Genomic DNA, 7,756 nt, shown 5'->3' on the forward strand with positions numbered 1-7,756 from the left:
GCTCTATCCAGTGCCTCTGTGTATGATGCAATACCAAGATCGGCAATCTTCACCTGAAGATGCCCATCTAGTCCCTAGACAAACTGAAGCATACGAGATCTGTCATCGGCAACCAACTCAGGACAAAATCTGGCCAACCGATTAAATTCGGCATTATACTCCATCATTGAGCGGTTATTCTATCGAAGACTCAGAAAATCCTATCGACGAGTCATCTGATATGCTTGGGGGAAATACTGACTCTTGAATGCCTCCCTAAATCTTGTCCAAGTAATATGTTGCTCGCCTATAATGGAGCGCTGTGTGTCCCACCAGATCTCTGCCTCGTCTCGCAAGTGATAAGCAGCCAACTTAGCCTTCTCCCACTCAGAGCAGGCCATGTAAAAGAATGTCTGCTCCATATTCTCTATCCAAGACTGAGCTATGCTCGGATCAGTCTCCCCACGGAACAATGTGAATCGACTCTTCACTGACTCTGCCAAGGTTGGAATCCGTGCTCGTGCTGCAACTATATCCATGGGAATCGCCGAGGAACTGGGCAGAACCACCGGAGCTTATCCTATGGGTGGTACAGACGGATTGGTCGGAAGGGGTACCACTAGTGCTGCCGCATAAACTGGGGTGGGTACTGCTAGTGGAACTATAGAGTATGCATGAGTAGGGGCGACTGGAGGTACGATGGGCGGTACCGGATAAGGACCAATCGGTACTGCTGGTGCGGGTGTCGGGTATGTAGTAACCGGCACAGGTACCTGTGGTGCCAAGTACGTAGTAGCAGGCACGGCTAGAGGGGCTGCCGGGTATACTGCGGGTACTGCTGATGGGGGAGGTGCTGAATATGTCGACGGTGGTACCACTAGTGGTACAGTCGAGGTAGGTACTTCTGAAGTTGGAACTATCGGGGTCTGATAAACAGACGTACCCACAATGTCCTGATGAGTCTGCCCCTAACGGACAGGCTCAACCCTAGCAAACCTTTATGAAGACTCTGTCTCAGGAGAATCTATCGGCCTCTTACGTGGACGACCACGTCTCGGTACCGGAACACGTGTATGTGTCATATCTGAAAATAAAATGTTACCTAGATATTACTACAGGTATGAAAACTATAAAATTTCCTAATTTACCTATTGCCGTCTGGAGATGTCTTGTCGCTGCTTAGTCCCCCAAATAGAACCAATAAAACCTCGTCAAAATACCTCAGAATTCTGAAACGAAAAAATCGATGGAATCCGTACAAATCCGAAAATATCCAGATACGCTCGCAAATTCCAGGACACAAAAATCCGAAATCGGAGCCTAGCTCTGATACCAAAAATATTGTCACGCCCTAGGTAGTCCCTGCCAGAAGAAATTTCGGCAGCATCTCCCCTGTACGGATGACAATATGAATCCAGAATACATATATCCATACATCGGCCCACACGGCCAGAACAATACTATACAAATAATAATCAAACCATGCAGTTTATATCAACATTTCACACAGTTTAATATGAACAATCCACGCAGTTTAATAAAGAGAAAAGACGATATAGAAATCATCGCAGATATATGTATAACATCCTACTCCACTACAACGAAGAAAATGAAATCCACGAAGTAATGAAAATATCTACAGCAGAAAACAAAAGTAGCAAACCCAAAGGTTCAACATAAAGTCCACAATACAAAAATCCCACATCACCGGCATATGCATAGAAACAATAACAGCAATCGACAACAATAAATCCTCGCGACAAGGGGGGGCAAGCGACTGGAATATCTCCCGACGGCATCAACCTGAAAGGTAGTAATATAACGGTGTGAGTCCAAAGAACTCAGCAGGTAATCCAATAGATATGTACAGCAACATATAACTACCATCAACAATCCTACGGTACAGTATCCTAACAGTATAACATATAGTACAGTCTCCTAACAGTATAACAGGTATGTATAACTGAATAAACTGCAGTAACCAACAATAAGCACGTAATACAGTCTACTGCAAGAATAATAAGAAATGCATAACTGAAATAAACTGTACTCACCTGCGAGGCTTGTGCAACTGACTATGAACATACACAGATAAAAATAGTCAGAGCAAAAGCATATAACCTGCATGCATGTCAATCATATGCAATCACCAAAATGCATCAATCACAAATAATGCAATCTGTGCATATGATGCAAATATGACATGATCACCCCTGATGTCAGTCAGCCATCTCACACGCGATGGTGAGACCGAGTAGGTAGGGTTGTGACACCGTGCACTCTGCCGTCACTACCCCTGAAGAGTAACCAAGTGGACCGGATGCTGTTGGAGTACACCTATCCTCCTACCTCAAACATAGTAAGGGAGCACAATGCTCTCATCTCCCGGTACGTAATGACAGGGAGGGGACCCCGGCGTGCTACCACGCTGTCATCGTACTACCCATGAGTACCCCAGCGGAACACTACCGAGCAACCTACCATACACACCCTGAGTGCTATGCTACTACCCATGCAGTGAACACGCTGTGTGCAGGTCCATGTAGCCAGCCGACGAGCTCAACAATAATGGAGTCATCAATCGCCCAGCATGCAATCATGCAATATGGTGCATGCGGCTACAGTATGTCATACCTGAACATATCCTCCTCCATATGTGTAGGTGCCAAAAAGATAAACACATATATAATAAGGATAACAAACAACATGAATCCAATATCACATATCCAACGTATCTATCATATCCTCCTCCATATGTGTAGGTGTCAAAAAGATAAACACATATATAACAAGGATAACAAACAACATGAATCCAATATCACATATCCAACATATCTATCAACTAATCCAGTATAGAGGGAAGCATAATAAATACCTCTATCTCTATGAACATAGATAAATATAGCCAGAAAGAAAAACATGCTAGACTAATGTATAACAGCTAACAGTAGAAGCATGTATCAGGTATCAACTAAACTAAACCCAGGGAAAGTGCTAAACTACCAATCACTAGTAATTATATATAAATTATACATATCATAAGACAATATCGAAAAGATAAGTCAAAGGGTACCCGCCTCAAATAGAAGGTACACTCAAGCAATCCAAGGTCGTGACGCCCGTCTCGAATCAGAGTCCTATGTCAAACAAATAATATATATATTTTATTTAGCTAAATCCAAATAAATAGCTAAATAAAATCCCTAAAACTAAATCAGGGCAAAACCCTAATCGACATAAACTCAATCTACCTAATTTATCTAATGGTTAATTAGGATTAGTTTCCAAATCCCTAATCACCAATTAGATTAGAAATCTAAACTTAAATCAAATCCAATAGTTGACTAGGGTTAATTATCTTAACCCTAATCATTCCATTAGGTTAAATCTAAGCAATTAATCTAATCACAATCAACAACTAATTACAACCCCAAATCAACCTACATATGATCATGTAATCAAAATCACACTAATTCATGAATCAACTAGTAATCCAATTTATCCTTAATTCCTACACCTTACCTCAAATTCAAACCTCTACTCTTGATCCAATGCCATTGATGATGCTAGAACAAAGAACACTGATGGGTGGGCTACTGGTTGGGGTGCTGCCAGAACCAAGCAATCCACAGAACCCAACAAAATGGAACAGAACCTCCTTTATGCCCGGATCGAGCTACTGCCCATCCATCGAACAGCACAACCTAATGGAAACCATCTTACGGCTTGAATCAAGAATAGAATATCCAAATTCATCAAGGGAACCTAAAGAAAAACCTAATTGAGAAGCTTACCGTGTGCGAAATGGAAGCTAGAACCCAAGACAGTAGATCTAAGCCGGCGGTGAAGAGGAAAGGTCTAGGCTAAGGCTAGGACCCCCTTCTTGATCGAAGATTTGTTCACATGAATCAGTGATCCGAATGCAGAGCACCGGCGATGGACCTAGGGTACGATTTGGAGAGAATCAAGAGAAGAAGAAGAATCACCGACAGTGCCAGCCGCTAGGGCATGAGTCATAGGAAATCCAGAGAAGAAAAAGATTCGGTTAAAGCTAGCTTACCTACGCCAGCGATCGAGCGGATCTGGATTGATCCAGTGGCGTCGGATCGGGGAAGAAAAGATCGGTAGAACCAGAAGGAAAGCTCGGGAAAGACTTGCGAAGAGTAGATCAGGATGATTCGAGCCTCCTGGTTCGGTCTCCGACAAACTCCGACGATGAGCTCCTTTGATCTCGGCGCCGAGTCGTCCGCGAGAGAGAGAATAGAGGAAGAAGAGAGGGGAGATCGGGGAAGAAGGAAGAAGGCTCGGGTGATCGGGTGGTTTGAGGGAAACGGCGTTTTGGGGAAGAAAATAAAAAGAAAAGGAAATATATATTAAAACACTTCCTCACTTAACCGGGTATCCCAAACAGGCTTAATCCAAACCCGTTAATTCGTCCCCTCAAAACCCGTCGTACAAGCTCCGAAAAATTCCCAGAAAATTCCAGAAAAATTTTATATGGCTATTTCTCAAATAACCCTATTAATTAAATTTTCCGATATCTCATAATTTATGCTTAAGAGCAGACATTAGAAAGAGATGAACTTAGCGTAGGACCACCTGATCTCTGGATGAAAGGGGTTGAATGCAAGAAATGATCATTTTGTAGAGAGTGTTGTCATTTGGACTAAGAGAAACGGATGACATCTTCATTGGTCGTGGACCTTGGAAGAAATCAGCATACATGACATCAAGAATTAGATGAGAAAATGGATCAAGTAAAGTGTTAGGGTAAGAAGGATAAGGAAAAATCTGATTAAGTGAAGGAAGCATACTTAAGAAGCGAGTAAATATGTCAAAGTCAAACAACATATTCCTCGATGCAACTCTAGTCTTAAAATGATGAGCATAAATCTCATATAAATTAAGATAGAATTCAGTACAAAGTGTGAGATTGTATGCATGTCTATAGAGAACTAGACTATCTAAAGAGTAATGCTGAATGATATCAATTATTTCAGGGTAGTAGGTATGGTAAAAAGGTAGATCATGACACCTAGTTCCAACTACTAAAAATGTTTTGTTGCTAAAAGATTGATATAGGTCCTCTGTGGAAAACCTAAGGTTTTGGCTGGGGTTAGAGGAGCTAGCCTCTTTTTGGGCACATTTACGAAGTTTTCCGCTACAATAACAAAAAGAGAGTATAAAGAAACTAAGCGAAAAAAAAATGCTTTTAGAACATACCGAGGCATGATCCTGGTCCTAGGAAGGCTATAGACGGCGAAATAGGCTTGTAAGGCGAAGAAAGGGAAGAAGGCAAGGAAGGAGTTGGATGAGACTCGACTTCTACCCGAATATTGGTCTTATAGACCTCGATCGGTCGACCGATCAAGGTCTATAAATCCAATACTCAGGCAGAAGCCGAGTCTCATCCAACTCCCCCCTTAAAAACGTCGTGTTTTTGACCAATCAGAAGAAGAGGTTGGTTTTCAATCGACTGAACTTGGTGTTCGGTCAACCGAAAAATTGATCATACGTTTACTTTTAGCGGACGTTAGATAAGGGTGGATTGAAGTTTTCGGTAGACTAAACTAGGTGTTCAGTTGACTGAATAATGTAGGATAGGTTCAATTTTCAGTGATAAATTTATGTATTCGATTGACTGAACCAGTTTTTCGTTCGACCGAATAAATAATTGCTCGACTTAACTGAATCGGGCATAGGTCAGAATAAACGTAGTGTTTGTGTTGGTTGCTACTAGGAAAACCTAATGGTTCCACTGTACAAAAATTTTGTACAAAGGTCTGAACCTTTTCCTAGCTACCATGTGTTCTTTTAAATTAAACTTGGATCGCCTACGGAACTTAACATGTTTGATTCCAAGTTTAACTTATATGTTCTTTTAGGTTTAGATTTGGATCTCCTGCGGAACTTAACACGTTCGATCCAAATCACCTAGGTCACAAAGTTGATTAAATATTAATTTCCAAATTTGGCTTCCAGGACTGCATGGCGAGGCACATGATCTTCTTGGATATGGGAGCAACCACCACCGCCTAGACAAAGCCTTTTAAGGAAAGTTAATATTTAATTTCCTTAAATAACTCTAGGTTAACCAAAAAGAATAATCGAAACACAAGTTCGAAAAGAAAACAAAAGAACACAACATCGAAAACTAATTCGAAACCCAGAATCATATGCCTCTTGTATTTGGTACTTTTACAAAGAAATAAAACTAGTATGATGCGGAAAATAATTACTGGTTATACCTTTCTTTGTGAACTTTCAATGACCTCTTGATCTTCTACCGTATTCCTCTTCTAACCTCGGACATTGTGTGGGCAATGATCTTCCGAGATGAGAACCACCAAGGCACCTTCTTCTTCCTTCCTTCAAGTTTCGGCCAAGCAAAAACTTCCAAAGGATGAAGAACTTTTTCCACCAACCAAGCTCCAAGGGATGCAAGAAACAAGCCTCCTTTCTCTCCTTTTCTCCAAGCTAGATCCGGCCACTTCTATGTCTCCAAGAGGTGATGAAGTCTCGGCCACAAGAAGGAGAAGAGAGAAGGGGAAGGGGAACCTCTAGGGGCCGGCCACACCTAGGAAGAAAAGAGAGGAAGAAAAAGAATAGAGTCGTTGGCCATTAAAGCACCTCTACCCCCTCTTTTATAATCCTTGGTCTTGGCAAATAAGGAAATTTTAATAAAAACTTCCTTAATTCTTTTGCCATGAAAAAGAAAAATTAATTAATTAAAAATCAATTTTCTTTTTCCAATTTTCTTGACCAGCCACTTTCTCCCCAAAACAAGGAAAGTTTTAATTAAAACAAGAATTAAAACTTCCTAATTTGTTTCCAGAAATTTATAAAAATTTCTCCAATAATTTTATCCCTTCATGATTGGTTAATAAAAAAGAAATTTTATAAATTAAAATATTTCTTTTAAACATGTGGATAATTTCCAAAAAGGAAAGTTATCTCTAAAAATTAAAATCTCCTTTCAATCTACAAATAAGGAAAGATACTAAATCTTTTCTTAATCTTTTGTAGAAACTAATAAAAGAGAATTTTTAATTTTTAAACTTTCTTTTAAATCATGAACATGATTAAAAGGAAAGTTTTTACCAAAATTAAAATCAACCTTTTAATCTACAAATAAGGAAAGAGATTTAGCTCTTCTCTTAATCTTTTGTAGAATCTTATAAAAGGAAAGATTTAAATTTTTAAACTCTCTTTTAAATCATGCTATCCACATAAGAATTTTTTTTTTAAAATTAAAATTCCTTTTTATTTAATAGGGCCGACCACCTAAGCTTGAGTTCAAGCTAGGGTCGGCCACATGAATTCACCCATGAACCAAGCCATGGCCGGCCCTAGCTTGGTCTCCAAGCTAGCTTGGCCGGCCCCTATAGGATGGGTAAGAAGGTGAGTATAGGTGGGTATAGTACTCTATAATTAAGAGGCTATGATAGGGACCGAGAGGAGGAATTGGTTTTGGTCTCCCGATAAAATTAAGAATCCCGTGTTCGCCCCGAACACACAACTTAATTTTATCAATAATAATTCATTCCACTAGAGAACTATTATTGAACTACCGCACCAATCCCAAATTACATTTTTGGGCTCCTTCTTATTATGAGTGTGTTAGTCTCCCTGTGTTTAAGATAATGAATGTCCACTAATTAAATGAGTTACTGACAACTCACTTAATTAATATCTTAGTCCAAGAGTAGTACCACTCAACTTTATTATCATGTCGGACTAAGTCCACCTGCAGGGTTTAACATGACAATCCTTATGA

Source organism: Zingiber officinale, chromosome 1A (assembly GCF_018446385.1).
Source record: "Zingiber officinale cultivar Zhangliang chromosome 1A, Zo_v1.1, whole genome shotgun sequence".
NCBI lineage: Eukaryota > Viridiplantae > Streptophyta > Magnoliopsida > Zingiberales > Zingiberaceae > Zingiber > Zingiber officinale.